We start from the raw sequence: 21,748 nt of genomic DNA, 5'->3' as shown, positions 1-21,748 counted from the left end.
TTCTCCCGTTTCCCATTCGCCATTCCCTGCACCGACATTACCTCAGCCACGGTGATTAAGGCACTGCACAGCATCTTCACCCTGTTCGGTTTCCCCGCTTATATCCACAGCGACCGGGGTACATCGTTCATGAGCGATGAACTGCGTCAGTATCTGCTCAGCAAAGGCATCGCCTCGAGCAGAACGACCAGCTATAACCCACGGGGAAACGGGCAGGTGGAGAGGGAGAACGCGACAGTGTGGAAGGCTGTCCTTCTGGCCCTGCGGTCGAGGCGTCTCCCAACCACCCGCTGGCAGTTGGTCCTACCCGATGCCCTACACTCCATTAGGCCACTCCTCTGCACGGCCACGAATGAGACCCCTCACGACCGATTGTTTGTCTTCCCCAGGAAGTCTACCTCCGGGGTCTCGCTTCCACCTTGGCTGATGGCTCCGGGACCAGTCCTTCTCCGGAGGCACGCGAGGAGCCATAAAACGGACCCCCTGGTCGAAAAGGTCCGACTGATCCACGCCAACCCCAGTTACGTCTACGTTGAGTACCCCGACGGCAGGCAAGATACAGTTTCCCTCCGGGATCTGGCACCCGCTGGATCCCCCACCACAGACGCCCCTTCCCGCGTCGCTCCCCTGCAGGACCCGGCGCCCCCACAACACACACCCCCTTCTGGCCCTACAGGTGAGCATCTACCGCGCCCCCCCCTTTACACACCCCGCCAGTGCCGGCACCGCGACCCCCGGCCCTGCCTAGTCCCCCTGCCCCGACCCGGACCGAAGCTCCGACCGCTGTGCTCCCGGATGTGCCCTCAACTGGGACGTCCGTGCCCGCCGCACCACCGCCCGAATTGAGGAGGTCGAGGAGGACGATCCGGCCACCGAGATGGATGGACCTCTGATGGCACTTCACCCCCACCGGACTCTTTTTAAACAGGGGGCGAATGTGATGAACGGTTACTGCCTTATCATCATGTAAGGTGATGTCCCCTTTAAGACCGGGCTTGGAACCCTGGGGACTCCGCCTCTGGCTCCGCCCATCTGTGAGCCATATATAAGGGGCTGCCTTGTGGGCTGTGCAGCAGTCAGCACATGTCTCAGTTCTAGCATAGTTATTAGTCTAATAAAGCCTTCTTTACCGTTTACACTCTAAGCGTCATGATTGAGGGTACCTCACGTACATACTGCAGTGACACACACACGTACTTACTGCAGTGACACACACACACGTACAGACTGCAGTGACACACACACACACGTACAGACTGCAGTGACACACACACACACACACGTACATACTGCAGTGACACACCCACACGTACATACTGCAGTGACACACCCACACGTACATACTGCAGTGACACACCCACACGGACAGACTGCAGTGACACACCCACACGTACATACTGCAGTGACACACACACACGTACAGACTGCAGTGACACACCCACACGTACATACTGCAGTGACACACCCACACGTACATACTGCAGTGACACACCCACACGTACATACTGCAGTGACACACCCACACGTACATACTGCAGTGACACACCCACACGGACAGACTGCAGTGACACACCCACACGTACATACTGCAGTGACACACACACACGTACATACTGCAGTGACACACACACACGTACAGACTGCAGTGACACACACACACGTACATACTGCAGTGACACACACACACGTACATACTGCAGTGACACACCCACACGGACAGACTGCAGTGACACACCCACACGTACATACTGCAGTGACACACACACACGTACATACTGCAGTGACACACACACACGTACAGACTGCAGTGACACACACACACGTACAGACTGCAGTGACACACACACACACGTACAGACTGCAGTGACACACACACACGTACACACTGCAGTGACACACACACACGTACATACTGCAGTGACACACACACACGTACAGACTGCAGTGACACACACACACGTACATACTGCAGTGACACACACACACGTACAGACTGCAGTGACACACACACACGTACATACTGCAGTGACACACGTACAGACTGCAGTGACACACACACACGTACATACTGCAGTGACACACCCACACGGACAGACTGCAGTGACACACCCACACGTACATACTGCAGTGACACACACACACGTACATACTGCAGTGACACACACACACGTACAGACTGCAGTGACACACACACACGTACAGACTGCAGTGACACACACACACGTACAGACTGCAGTGACACACACACACGTACACACTGCAGTGACACACACACACGTACATACTGCAGTGACACACACACACGTACAGACTGCAGTGACACACACACACGTACATACTGCAGTGACACACACACACGTACAGACTGCAGTGACACACACACACGTACAGACTGCAGTGACACACACACACACGTACAGACTGCAGTGACACACACACACGTACACACTGCAGTGACACACACACACGTACATACTGCAGTGACACACACACACGTACAGACTGCAGTGACACACACACACGTACATACTGCAGTGACACACCCACACGTACAGACTGCAGTGACACACACACACGTACAGACTGCAGTGACACACACACACGTACATACTGCAGTGACACACACACACGTACAGACTGCAGTGACACACACACACGTACATACTGCAGTGACACACACACACGTACACACTGCAGTGACACACCCACACGTACAGACTGCAGTGACACACACACACGTACACACTGCAGTGACACACCCACACGTACAGACTGCAGTGACACACACACACGTACAGACTGCAGTGACACACACACGTCCACACTGCAGTGACACACACACACGTACAGACTGCAGTGACACACACACGTACACACTGCAGTGACACACTCACACGGAAAGACTGCAGTGACACACACACGTACACACTGCAGTGACACACACACACGTACATACTGCAGTGACACACCCACACGTACATACTGCAGTGACACACACACACGTACAGACTGCAGTGACACACCCACACGTACATACTGCAGTGACACACACACACGTACATACTGCAGTGACACACACACACGTACATACTGCAGTGACACACACACACGTACAGACTGCAGTGACACACACACGTACACACTGCAGTGACACACACACACGTACAGACTGCAGTGACACACCCACACGTACATACTGCAGTGACACACACACACACGTACATACTGCAGTGACACACACACACGTACAGACTGCAGTGACACACCCACACGTACATACTGCAGTGACACACACACACACGTACATACTGCAGTGACACACACACACGTACATACTGCAGTGACACACCCACACGTACAGACTGCAGTGACACACACGTACATACTGCAGTGACACACACACAGTACAGACTGCAGTGACACACCCACACGTACATACTGCACTGACACACACACGTACAGACTGCAGTGACACACCCACACGTACATACTGCACTGACACACACACGTACATACTGCAGTGACACACCCACACGTACATACTGCAGTGACACGCACACACAGTACAGACTGCAGTGACACACCCACACGTACATACTGCAGTGACACACACACACACGTACACACTGCAGTGACACACACACACGTACATACTGCAGTGACACACCCACACGTACATACTGCAGTGACACACACACACACGTACAGACTGCAGTGACACACACACACACACGCACATACTGCAGTGACACACACACACGTACATACTGCAGTGACACACACACACGTACAGACTGCAGTGACACACCCACACGTACAGACTGCAGTGACACACACACACACGTACACACTGCAGTGACACACACTCACGTACATACTGCAGTGACACACACACACGTACATACTGCAGTGACACACACACACACACGTACATACTGCAGTGACACACACACACGTACATACTGCTGTGACACACACGCGTACATACTGCAGTGACACACCCACACGTACATACTGCAGTGACACACCCACACGTACATACTGCAGTGACACACACACATGTACATACTGCAGTGACACACCCACACGTACATACTGCAGTGACACAGCCACACGTACATACTGCAGTGACACACCCACACGTACACACTGCAGTGACACACCCACACGTACATACTGCAGTGACACACCCAGACGTACATACTGCAGTGACACACACACGTACATACTGCAGTGACACACCCACACATACATACTGCAGTGACACACACACGTACAGACTGCAGTGACCCACACACACGTACATACTGCAGTGACACACCCACACGTACATACTGCAATGATACACACACACGTACAGACTGCAGTGACACACCCACACGTACATACTGCAGTGACACACCCACACGTACATACTGCAGTGACACACACTAACATACATACTGCAGTGACACACACACACGTACACGCTGGAGTGACACACACACGTACATACTGCAGTGACACACACACACGTACACGCTGCAGTGACACACACATACGTACATGCTGCAGTGACACACCCACACGTACATACTGCAGTGACACACCCACACGAACATACTGCAGTGACACACACACACGTACATACTGCAGTGACACACACACACGTACATACTGCAGTGACACACTCACACGTACATACTGCAGTGACACACACACGTACATACTGCATTGACACACACACACGTACATACTGCAGTGACACACACACACGTACATACTGCAGTCACACACACACGTACACACTGCAGTGACACACCCACACGTACATACTGCAGTGACACACCCACACGTACAGACTGCAGTGACACACACACGTACAGACTGCAGTGACACACACACGTACAGACTGCAGTGACACACACACACGTACAGACTGCAGTGACACCCACACGTACAGACTGCAGTGACACACACACACGTACATACTGCAGTGACACACACACGTACACACTGCAGTGACACACCCACACGTACATACTGCAGTGACACACCCACACGTACAGACTGCAGTGACACACACACGTACAGACTGCAGTGACACCCACACGTACAGACTGCAGTGACACACACACACGTACAGACTGCAGTGACACACCCACACGTACAGACTGCAGTGACACACACACATGTGCATACTGCAGTGACACACACACACGTACAGACTGCAGTGACACACACACACGTACAGACTGCAGTGACACACACACACGTACATACTGCAGTGACACACACACACGTACATACTGCAGTGACACACACACAGGTACACACTGCAGTGACACAAGCACGTACAGAATGCAGTGACACACACACGTACACACTGCAGTGACACACACACACGTACAGACTGCAGTGACACACACACACGTACATACTGCATTGACACACACACGTACATACTGCAGTGACACACACACGTACAGACTGCAGTGACACACACACGTACACACTGCAGTGACACACACACACGTACAGACTGCAGTGACACACACACACGTACATACTGCTGTGACACACACACACGTACATACTGCTGTGACACACCCACACGTACAGACTGCAGTGACACACACACACGTACATACTGCAGTGACACACCCACACGTACAGACTGCAGTGACACACCCACACGTACAGACTGCAGTGACACACACACACATACTGCAGTGACACACACACACATACTGCAGTCACACACACGTACATACTGCAGTGACACACACACACGTACAGACTGCAGTGACACACACACGTACATACTGCAGTGACACACACACACGTACAGACTGCAGTGACACACACACACGTACATACTGCAGTGACACACACACGTACATACTGCAGTGACACACACACACGTACAGACTGCAGTGACACACACACACGTACAGACTGCAGTGACACACACATCCGTACATACTGCAGTGACACACACACACGTACATACTGCAGTCACACACACACGTACACACTGCAGTCACACGCACGTACATACTGCAGTGACACACACACACGTACAGACTGCAGTGACACACACACACGTACATACTGCAGTAACACGCACGTACATACTGCAGTGACACACACACACGTACAGACTGCAGTGACACACACACACGTACATACTGCAGTGACACACGCGCACGTACATACTGCAGTGACACACACACACACGTACATACTGCAGTGACACACCCACACGTACCTACTGCAGTGACACCCACACACATACAGACTGCAGTGACTCACACACATGTACATACTGCAGTGACACACACACACGTACATACTGCAGTGACACCCACACACGTACATACTGCAGTGACACACACACACGTACAGACTGCAGTGACACACCCACACGTACAGACTGCAGTGACACACCCACACGTACAGACTGCAGTGACACACACGCGTACATACTGCAGTGACACACACACACGTACAGACTGCAGTGACACACACACACGTACATACTGCAGTAACACAAACGTACATACTGCAGTGACACCCACACACGTACAGACTGCAGTGACACACACACACGTGCACACTGCAGTCACACACACGTACATACTGCAGTGACACACACACACGTACATACTGCAGTGACACACACACACGTACATACTGCAGTGACACACACACACGCACGTACAGACTGCAGTGACACACACACACGTACATACTGCAGTGACACACACACGTACACACTGCAGTGACACACACACACGTACATACTGCAGTGACACACCCACACGTACATACTGCAGTGACACACACACACGCACGTACAGACTGCAGTGACACACACACGTACATACTGCAGTGACACACACACGTACATACTGCAGTGACACACCCACACGTACATACTGCAGTGACACACACACGTACATACTGCAGTGACACACCCACACGTACAGACTGCAGTGACACACCCACACGTACATACTGCAGTGACACACATACACGTACCTACTGCAGTGACACACACACGCGTACATACTGCAGTGACACACACACACGTACATACTGCAGTGACACACATACACGTACCTACTGCAGTGACACACACACACGTACATACTGCAGTGACACACACACACGTACACACTGCAGTGACACACCCACACGTACAGACTGCAGTGACACACCCACACGTACAGACTGCAGTGACACACACACGTACATACTGCAGTGACACACCCACACGTACAGACTGCAGTGACACACACACACGCACGTACAGACTGCAGTGACACACCCACACGTACACACTGCAGTGACACACACACGTACACACTGCAGTGACACACACACACGTACATACTGCAGTGACACCCACACACGTACAGACGGCAGTGACACACACACACGTACAGACTGCAGTGACACACACACGTACAGACTGCAGTGACACACACACGTACAGACTGCAGTGACACACACACACGTACAGACTGCAGTGACACACACACACGTACATACTGCAGTGACACACCCACACATACATACTGCAGTGACACACCCACACGTACATACTGCAGTGACACACACACACGTACACGCTGCAGTGACACACCCACACGTACATACTGCAATGATACACACACACGTACATACTGCAGTGACACACCCACACGTACATACTGCAGTGACACACACATACGTACAGACTGCAGTGACAAACACAAACACACGTACAGACTGCAGTGACACACACACACGTACATACTGCAGTGACACACACACACGTACAGACTGCAGTGACACACACACACGTACAGACTGCAGTGACACACCCACACGTACAGACTGCAGTGACACACATACACGTACCTACTGCAGTGACTCACCCACACGTACATACTGCAGTGACACCCCCACACGTGCATACTGCAGTGACACACACACACGTACAGACTGCAGTGACACACACACACGTACATACTGCAGTGACACACCCACATGTACAGACTGCAGTGACACACATACACGTACCTACTGCAGTGACACACCCACACGTACATACTGCAGTGACACACCCACACGTACATACTGCAGTGACACACACACACGTACATACTGCAGTGACACACACACACGTACACACTGCAGTGACACACACACACGTACATATGCAGTGACACACACACACGTACAGACTGCAGTGACACACCCACACGTACATACTGCAGTGACACACCCACGCGTACATACTGCAGTGACACACCCACACGTACATACTGCAGTGACACACCCACGCGTACATACTGCAGTGACACACCCACACGTACAGACTGCAGTGACACACACACACGTACAGACTGCAGTGACACACACACACGTACAGACTGCAGTGACACACACACGTACGTACATACTGCAGTGACACACACACACGTACAGACTGCAGTGACACACACACACGTACAGACTGCAGTGACACACACACACACACGTACATACTGCAGTGAGACACCCACACGTACACACTGCAGTGACACACACACACGTACAAACTGCAGTGACACACCCACACGTACAGACTGCAGTGACACACACACACGTACAGACTGCAGTGACACACACACGTACGTACATACTGCAGTGACACACACACACGTACAGACTGCAGTGACACACACACACGTACAGACTGCAGTGACACACACACGTACGTACAGACTGCAGTGACACACACACACGTACAGACTGCAGTGACACACACACACACACGTACATACTGCAGTGAGACACCCACACGTACACACTGCAGTGACACACACACACGTACAAACTGCAGTGACACACTCACACATACATACTGCAGTGACACACCCACACGTACAGACTGCAGTGACACACCCACACGTACATACTGCAGTGACACACCCACACGTACATACTGCAGTGACACACACACACGTACATACTGCAGTGACACACACACACGTACAGACTGCAGTGACACACATACACGTACCTACTGCAGTGACTCACCCACACGTACATACTGCAGTGACACCCCCACACGTGCATACTGCAGTGACACACACACACGTACAGACTGCAGTGACACACACACACGTACATACTGCAGTGACACACCCACATGTACAGACTGCAGTGACACACATACACGTACCTACTGCAGTGACACACCCACACGTACATACTGCAGTGACACACCCACACGTACATACTGCAGTGACACACACACACGTACATACTGCAGTGACACACACACACGTACACACTGCAGTGACACACACACACGTACATATGCAGTGACACACACACACGTACAGACTGCAGTGACACACCCACACGTACATACTGCAGTGACACACCCACGCGTACATACTGCAGTGACACACCCACACGTACATACTGCAGTGACACACCCACGCGTACATACTGCAGTGACACACCCACACGTACAGACTGCAGTGACACACACACACGTACAGACTGCAGTGACACACACACACGTACAGACTGCAGTGACACACACACGTACGTACATACTGCAGTGACACACACACACGTACAGACTGCAGTGACACACACACACGTACAGACTGCAGTGACACACACACACACACGTACATACTGCAGTGAGACACCCACACGTACACACTGCAGTGACACACACACACGTACAAACTGCAGTGACACACCCACACGTACAGACTGCAGTGACACACACACACGTACAAACTGCAGTGACACACACACACGTACAGACTGCAGTGACACACACACACGTACAGACTGCAGTGACACACACACGTACGTACAGACTGCAGTGACACACACACACGTACAGACTGCAGTGACACACACACACACACGTACATACTGCAGTGAGACACCCACACGTACACACTGCAGTGACACACACACACGTACAAACTGCAGTGACACACTCACACATACATACTGCAGTGACACACCCACACGTACAGACTGCAGTGACACACCCACACGTACATACTGCAATGATACACACACACGTACAGACTGCAGTGACACACACACACGTACACGATGCAGTGACACACACACACGTACATACTGCAGTGACACACCCACACGTACATACTGCAGTGACACACACACACGTACATACTGCAGTGACACACACACGTACATACTGCAGTGACACACACACGTACAGACTGCAGTGACACACACACACGTACAGACTGCAGTGACACACCCACACGTACATACTGCAGTGACACACACACACGTACAGACTGCAGTGACACACACACACGTACATACTGCAGTCACACGCACGTACATACTGCAGTGACACACACATCCATACTGCATTCACACGCACGTACATACTGCAGTGACACACACACACGTACATACTGCAGTGACACACACACAAGTACAGACTGCAGTGACTCACACACACGTACATACTGCAGTGACACACACACGTACACACTGCAGTGAGACACACACACACGTACAGACTGCAGTGACTCACACACACACGTACAGACTGCAGTGACTCACACGTACATACTGCAGTGACACACACACTCGTACATACTGCAGTGACACACACGTACACGCTGCAGTGACACACACTCACGTACATACTGCAGTGACACACCCACACGTACAGACTGCAGTGACACACCCACACGCACAGACTGCAGTGACACACCCACACGTACATACTGCAGTGACTCACACGTACATACTGCAGTGACACACACACACGTACACACTGCAGTGACACACGCGCACGTACATACTGCAGTGACTCACACGTACATACTGCAGTGACACACCCACACGTACATACTGCATTGACACACACGTACATACTGCAGTGACACACACACACGTACAGACTGCAGTGACACACACACACGTACACGCTGCAGTGACACACACACGTACATACTGCAGTGACACACACACACGTACAGACTGCAGTGACACACACACACGTACACGCTGCAGTGACACACACACACATACATACTGCAGTGACACACCCACACGTACAGACTGCAGTGACTCACACACATGTACATACTGCAGTGACACACACACGTACATACTGCAGTGACACACCCACACGTACATACTGCAGTGACACACACACGTACATACTGCAGTGACACCCACACGTACAGACTGCAGTGACTCACACACACGTACATACTGCAGTGACACACACACGTACAGACTGCAGTGACTCACACACATGTACAGACTGCAGTGACACACACGTACATACTGCAGTGACACACCCACACGTACATACTGCAGTGACACACCCACACGTACATACTGCAGTGACACACCCACACGTGCATACTGCAGTGACACACACACACGTACAGACTGCAGTTACACACCCACACGTACATACTGCAGTGACACACACACACGTACAGACTGCAGTGACACACACACACGTACAGACTGCAGTGACACACCCACACGTACAGACTGCAGTGACACACACACACACACGTACATACTGCAGTGACACACCCACACGTAGACTGCAGTGACACACACACACGTACAGACTGCAGTGACACACACACACACACGTACATACTGCAGTGACACACCCACACGTACAGACTGCAGTGACACACACACGTACATACTGCAGTGACACACACACACACGTACATTCTGCAGTGACACACCCACATGTACATACTGCAGTGACACACCCACATGTACATACTGCAGTGACACACCCACACGTACAGACTGCAGAGACACACCCACGTACAGACTGCAGTGACACACACACACACGTACATTCTGCAGTGACACACCCACATGTACATACTGCAGTGACACACCCACATGTACATACTGCAGTGACACACCCACACGTACAGACTGCAGTGACACACACACACACGTACAGACTGCAGTGACACACACACACGTACATACTGCAGTGACACACCCACATGTACATACTGCAGTGACACACACCCACGTACAGACTGCAGTGACACACACACACACGTACATACTGCAGTGACACACCCACACGTACATACTGCAGTGACACACCCACACGTACATACTGCAGTGACACACACGTACATACTGCAGTGACACACACACGTACACGCTGCAGTGACACACACACGTACAGACTGCAGTGACACACACACGTACATACTGCAGTGACACACCCACACGTACATACTGCAGTGACACACACACACGTACATACTGCAGTGACACACCCACACGTACATAATGCAGTGACACACCCACACGTACAGACTGCAGTGACACACACACACACACACGTACAGACTGCAGTGACACACACACGTACATACTGCAGTGACACACACACACACACACGTACACACTGCAGTGACACACACACACGTACATACTGCAGTGACACACCCACACGTACACACTGCAGTGACACACACACACGTACAGACTGCAGTGACACACACACACACACACGTACAGACTGCAGTGACACACACACACGTACACACTGCAGTGACACACCCATACGTACATACTGCAGTGACACACCCACACGTACATACTGCAGTGACACACCCACACGTACATACTGCAGTGACACACACACGTACATACTGCAGTGACACACCCACACGTACACACTGCAGTGACACACACACGTACATACTGCAGTGACACACCCACACGTACATACTGCAGTGACACACACACGTACATACTGCAGTGACACACACACACGTACATACTGCAGTGACACACACACACGTACAGACTGCAGTGACACACCCACACGTACATACTGCAGTGACACACACACACGTACATACTGCAGTGACACACACACACATACATACTGCAGTGACACACACACGTACATACTGCAGTGACACACCCACACGTACAGACTGCAGTGACACACACACGTACATACTGCAGTGACACACCCACACGTACAGACTGCAGTGACACACACACGTACACACTGCAGTGACACACACACACACGTACATACTGCAGTGACACACCCACACGTACAGACTGCAGTGACACACACACGTACACACTGCAGTGACACACACACACACGTACATACTGCAGTGACACACACACGTACAGACTGCAGTGACACAAACACACGTACATACTGCAGTGACACACACACATACATACTGCAGTGACACACACACGTACATACTGCAGTGACACACACACGTACACACTGCAGTGACACACACACACACGTACATACTGCAGTGACACACACACGTACAGACTGCAGTGACACAAACACACGTACATACTGCAGTGACACACCCACACGTACAGACTGCAGTGACACAAACACACGTACAGACTGCAGTGACACACACACACACACGTACACACTGCAGTGACACACCCATATGTACATACTGCAGTGACACAAACACACGTACAGACTGCAGTGACACACACACACACACGTACACACTGCAGTGACACACCCATATGTACATACTGCAGTGACACACCCACACGTACAGACGGCAGTGACACACCCACACGTACACACTGCAGTGACACACACACGTACAGACTGCAGTGACACAAACACACGTACAGACTGCAGTGACACACACACACACACGTACACACTGCAGTGACACACCCATATGTACATACTGCAGTGACACACCCACACGTACAGACGGCAGTGACACACCCACACGTACACACTGCAGTGACACACACACGTACAGACTGCAGTGACACACACACACGTACAAACTGCAGTGACACACTCACACGTACATACTGCAGTGACACACCCACACGTACAGACTGCAGTGACACACCCACACGTAAAGACTGCAGTGACACACCCACACGTACAGACGGCAGTGACACACCCACACGTACACACTGCAGTGACACACACACGTACAGACTGCAGTGACACACACACACGTACAGACGGCAGTGACACACCCACACGTACACACTGCAGTGACACACACACGTACAGACTGCAGTGACACACACACACGTACAAACTGCAGTGACACACTCACACGTACATACTGCAGTGACACACCCACACGTACAGACTGCAGTGACACACACACACGTACAAACTGCAGTGACACACTCACACGTACATACTGCAGTGACACACCCACACGTACAGACTGCAGTGACACACCCACACGTACAGACTGCAGTGACACACACACACGTACAGACTGCAGTGACACACACACACGTACATACTGCAGTGACACACCCACACGTACAGACTGCAGTGACACACACACACGTACAGACTGCAGTGACACACACACACGTACAGACTGCAGTGACACACACACACGTACATACTGCAGTGACACACCCACACGTGCATACTGCAGTGACACACACACACGTACAGACTGCAGTGACACACACACACGTACATACTGCAGTGACACACCCACACGTACATACTGCAGTGACACACCCACACGTACAGACTGCAGTGACACACCCACACGTACAGACTGCAGTGACACACACACACACACACGTACATACTGCAGTGACACACCCACACGTAGACTGCAGTGACACACACACACGTACAGACTGCAGTGACACACACACACGTACATACTGCAGTGACACACCCACACGTACATACTGCAGTGACACACCCACACGTACAGACTGCAGTGACACACCCACACGTACAGACTGCAGTGACACACCCACACGTACATACTGCAGTGACACACACACACGTACAGACTGCAGTGACACACCCACACGTACATACTGCAGTGACACACCCACACGTACATACTGCAGTGATACACACACGTACAGACTGCAGTGACACACACACACACACACGTACATACTGCAGTGACACACCCACACGTACAGACTGCAGTGACACACACCCACACGTACATACTGCAGTGACACACACCCACGTACATACTGCAGTGACACACACACACGTACATACTGCAGTGACACACCCACACGTACATACTGCAGTGACACACCCATACGTACATACTGCAGTGACACACACCCACGTACATACTGCAGTGACACACACACACGTACAGACTGCAGTGACACACACACACACACACGTACAGACTGCAGTGACACACACACACGTACACACTGCAGTGACACACACACACACACACGTACATACTGCAGTGACACACCCACACGTACATACTGCAGTGACACACCCATACGTACATACTGCAGTGACACACACACACGTACATACTGCAGTGACACACACCCACGTACATACTGCAGTGACACACACACACGTACAGACTGCAGTGACACACACACACACACACGTACACACTGCAGTGACACACACACACGTACATACTGCAGTGACACACACACGTACATACTGCAGTGACACACACACACGTACATACTGCAGTGACACACACACACGTACAGACTGCAGTGACACACCCACACGTAAAGACTGCAGTGACACACCCACACGTACAGACTGCAGTGACACACCCACACGTACATACTGCAGTGACACACCCACACGTACATACTGCAGTGACACACACACGTACATACTGCAGTGACACACACGTACATACTGCAGTGACACACACACACGTACAGACTGCAGTGACACACACACACACACGTACAGACTGCAGTGACACACACACACGTACATACTGCAGTGACACACCCACACGTACATACTGCAGTGACACACACACACGTACATACTGCAGTGACACACCCACACGTACAGACTGCAGTGACACACACACGTACAGACTGCAGTGACACACACACGTACACACTGCAGTGACACACACACACGTACATACTGCAGTGACACACCCACACGTACAGACTGCAGTGACACACACACGTACACACTGCAGTGACACACACACACACACGTACACACTGCAGTGACACACACACGTACACAGTGCAGTGACACACACACACACACGTACACACTGCAGTGACACACCCACACGTACACACTGCAGTGACACACACACGTACAGACTGCAGTGACACAAACACACGTACATACTGCAGTGACACAAACACACGTACAGACTGCAGTGACACACACACACACACGTACACACTGCAGTGACACACCCATATGTACATACTGCAGTGACACACCCACACGTACAGACTGCAGTGACACAAACACACGTACAGACTGCAGTGACACACACACACACACGTACACACTGCAGTGACACACCCATATGTACATACTGCAGTGACACACCCACACGTACAGACGGCAGTGACACACCCACACGTACACACTGCAGTGACACACACACACGTACAGACTGCAGTGACACACCCACACGTACAGACGGCAGTGACACACACACACGTACACACTGCAGTGACACACCCATACGTACATACTGCAGTGACACACCCACACGTACATACTGCAGTGACACACCCACACGTACATACTGCAGTGACACACACACGTACATACTGCAGTGACACACACACACGTACATACTGCAGTGACACACACACACGTACACACTGCAGTGACACACCCACACGTACATACTGCAGTGACACACCCACACGTACAGACGGCAGTGACACACACACGTACAGACTGCAGTGACCCACACACACGTACAAACTGCAGTGACACACTCACACGTACAGACGGCAGTGACACACCCACACGTACAGACTGCAGTGACACACCCACACGTACAGACTGCAGTGACACACCCACACGTACAGACTGCAGTGACACACCCACACGTACATACTGCAATGATACACACACACGTACATACTGCAGTGACACACCCACACGTACAGACGGCAGTGACACACCCACATGTGCATACTGCAGTGACACACACACACGTACATACTGCAGTGACACACCCACACGTACAGACTGCAGTGACCCACACACACGTACATACTGCAGTGACACACCCACACGTACAGACTGCAGTGACCCACACACACGTACATACTGCAGTGACACACCCACACGTACAGACTGCAGTGACACACCCACACGTACATACTGCAATGATACACACACACGTACATACTGCGGTGACACACCCACACGTACAGACTGCAGTGACACACCCACACGTACAGACTGCAGTGACACACCCACACGTACATACTGCAATGATACACACACACGTACATACTGCAGTGACACACACACACGTACATACTGCAGTGACACACCCACACGTACAGACTGCAGTGACACACCCACACGTACATACTGCAATGATACACACACACGTACAGACTGCAGTGACACACACACACGTACACGCTGCAGTGACACACACACGTACATACTGCAGTGACACACACACACGTACACGCTGCAGTGACACACCCACACGTAGAGACTGCAGTGACACCCACACGTACATACTGCAGTGACACACCCACACGTACATACTGCAGTGACACACACACACGTACATACTGCAGCGACACACACACACGTACATACTGCAGTGACACACACACACGTACATACTGCAGCGACACACACACACGTACATACTGCAGTGACACACACACACGTACATACTGCAGTGACACACACACACGTACATACTGCAGTCACACGCACATACATACTGCAGTGACACACACACACGTACATACTGCAGTGACACACCCACACGTACATACTGCAGTGACACACACACTCGTACATACTGCAGTGACACACACGTACACGCTGCAGTGACACACACTCACGTACATTCTGCAGTGACACACCCACACGTACAGACTGCAGTGACACACCCACACGCACAGACTGCAGTGACACACCCACACGTACATACTGCACTGACTCACACGTACATACTGCAGTGACACACACACTCGTACATACTGCAGTGACACACGCGCACGTACATACTGCAGTGACACACCCACACGTACACACTGCAGTGAGACACCCACACGCACAGACTGCAGTGACACACACACACATACATACTGCAGTGACACACACGTACATACTGCAGTGACACACCAACACGTACATACTGCAGTGACACACCCACACGTACATACTGCAGTGACACACACACACGTACAGACTGCAGTGACACACACACACGTACAGACTGCAGTGACACACACACACACGTACATACTGCAGTGACACACACACACGTACAGACTGCAGTGACACACACACACGTACAGACTGCAGTGACACACACACACACGTACATACTGCAGTGACACAACACACGTACACGCTGCAGTGACACACACACACACATACATACTGCAGTGACACACACACACGTACATACTGCAGTGACACACACACACGTACACGCTGCAGTGACACACACATACGTACATACTGCAGTGACACACCCACACGTGCATACTGCAATGACACACACACACACACACACGTACATACTGCAGTGACACACCCGCGTACATACTGCAGTCACACACACGCACGTACATACTGCAGTGACACACACTCACGTGCATACTGCAGTGACACACCCACACGTGCATACTGCAGTGACACACACACACAAACATACTGCAGTGACACACCCACACATACATACTGCAGTCACACACACATGTACATGCTGAAGTGACACACACACGTACATACTGCAGTGACACACCCACACATACAGACTGCAGTGACACACACGTACAGACTGCAGTGACACACACACACGTACATACTGCAGTGACACACCCACACGTACAGACTGCAGTGACACACACGTACATACTGCAGTGACACACACACACGTACATACTGCAGTGACACACACACACGTACAGACTGCAGTGACACACACACACGTACAGACTGCAGTGACACACCCACACGTACATACCGCAGTGACACACACACACGTACAGACTGCAGTGACACACACACACGTACATACTGCAGTGACACACACACACGTACACGCTGCAGTGACACACACACACGTACATACTGCAGTGACACACACTCACATACATACTGCAGTGACACACACACGTACACGCTGCAGTGACACACACACGTACATACTGCAGTGACACACACACACGTACACGCTACAGTGACACACACATACGTACATACTGCAGTGACACACCCACACGAACATACTGCAGTGACACACACACACGTACATTCTGCAGCGACACACACACACGTACATACTGCAGTGACACACACACACGTACAGACTGCAGTGACACACACACGTACATACTGCAGTGACACACACACACACATACTGCAGTCACACGCACGTACATACTGCAGTGACACACGCACGTACAGACTGCAGTGACACACACGTACATACTGCAGTGACACACCCACACGTACATACTGCAGTGACACACCCACACGTACAGACTGCAGTGACACACCCACACGTACAGACTGCAGTGACACACACACACACGTACATACTGCAGTGACACACACACGTACATACTGCAGTGACACACCCACACGTACGTACTGCAGTCACACGCACGTACATACTAGTGACACACACACACGTACATACTGCAGTGACACACACACACGTACAGACTGCAGTGACACACACACACGTACATACTGCAGTGACACACACACACGTACATACTGCAGTGACACACACACACGGACATACTGCAGTCACACGCACACGTACATACTGCATTGACACACGCACGCGTACAGACTGCAGTGACACACACAAACGTACAGACTGCCGTGACACACACACACATACATACTGCAGTTACACACCCACACGTGCATACTGCAGTGACACACACACGTACACACTGCAGTGACACACACACACGTACATACTGCAGTCACACACACACGTACACACTGCAGTCACACGCACGTACATACTGCAGTGACACACACACACGTACACACTGCAGTCACACGCACGTACAGACTGCAGTGACACACACACACGTACACACTGCAGTCACACACACACGTACCTACTGCAGTGACACCCACACACGTACAGACTGCTGTGACTCACACACATGTACATACTGCAGTGACACACACACACGTACAGACTGCAGTGACTCACACACATGTACAGACTGCAGTGACACACATACACGTACCTACTGCAGTGACACACCCACACGTACATACTGCAGTGACACACACACACGTACAGACTGCAGTGACACACACACACACACGTACAGACTGCAGTGACACACACACACGTACAGACTGCAGTGACACACCCACACGTACAGACTGCAGTGACACACACACACGTACATACTGCAGTGACACACACACACGTACACACTGCAGTGACACACACACACGTACACACTGCTGTGACACACACACGTACATACTGCAGTGACACACACACACACACACGTACATACTGCAGTGACACACCCACACGTACACACTGCAGTGACACACACACGTACAGACTGCAGTGACACACACACACACGTACAAACTGCAGTGACACACTCACACGTACATACTGCAGTGACACACCCACACGTACAGACTGCAGTGACACACCCACACGTACAGACTGCAGTGACACACCCACACGTACATACTGCAATGATACACACACACGTACATACTGCAGTGACACACACACACGTACATACTGCAGTGACACACCCACACGTACAGACTGCAGTGACACACCCACACGTACATACTGCAATGATACACACACACGTACAGACTGCAGTGACACACACACACGTACATACTGCAGTGACACACACACACATACATACTGCAGTGACACACACACGTACACGCTGCAGTGACACACACACGTACATACTGCAGTGACACACACACACGTACACGCTGCAGTGACACACCCACACGTAGAGACTGCAGTGACACCCACACGTACATACTGCAGTGACACACCCACACGTACATACTGCACTGACACACACACACGTACATACTGCAGCGACACACACACACGTACATACTGCAGTGACACACACACACGTACAGACTGCAGTGACACACACATGTACATACTGCATTGACACACACACACGTACATACTGCAGTCACACGCACGTACATACTGCAGTGACACACACATCCATACTGCATTCACACGCACGTACATACTGCAGTGACACACACACACGTACATACTGCATTGACACACACACACGTACATACTGCAGTCACACGCACGTACATACTGCAGTGACACACACATCCATACTGCATTCACACGCACGTACATACTGCAGTGACACACACACGCGTACACACTGCAGTGACACACACACCCGTACAGACTGCAGTGACTCACACGTACATACTGCAGTGACACACACACTCGTACATACTGCAGTGACACACACGTACACGCTGCAGTGACACACTCACGTACATTCTGCAGTGACACACCCACACGCACAGACTGCAGTGACACACCCACACGTACAGACTGCAGTGACACACCCACACGCACAGACTGCAGTGACACACCCACACGTACATACTGCAGTGACTCACACGTACATACTGCAGTGACACACACACTCGTACATACTGCAGTGACACACGCGCACGTACATACTGCAGTGACACACCCACACG

The 21,748-nt window shown here is 51.5% G+C and overlaps 1 protein-coding gene across 8 annotated transcripts in view; it reads left to right on the top strand.

Annotated features, from left to right (window-relative positions):
* zmiz1a (zinc finger, MIZ-type containing 1a) overlaps positions 1–21,748 on the top strand; it is a 1,215,152-nt gene that overhangs the window by 246,283 nt on the left and 947,121 nt on the right. The gene's annotated exons all lie outside the window — the stretch shown is intronic.

Source organism: Scyliorhinus torazame, chromosome 28 (genome assembly GCF_047496885.1).
Source record: "Scyliorhinus torazame isolate Kashiwa2021f chromosome 28, sScyTor2.1, whole genome shotgun sequence".
In the NCBI taxonomy this organism is placed as follows: Eukaryota; Metazoa; Chordata; class Chondrichthyes; order Carcharhiniformes; family Scyliorhinidae; genus Scyliorhinus; species Scyliorhinus torazame.
Note: the sequence above shows the minus strand (reverse complement) of the source record. Positions and strands in the feature narration are given on the sequence as shown.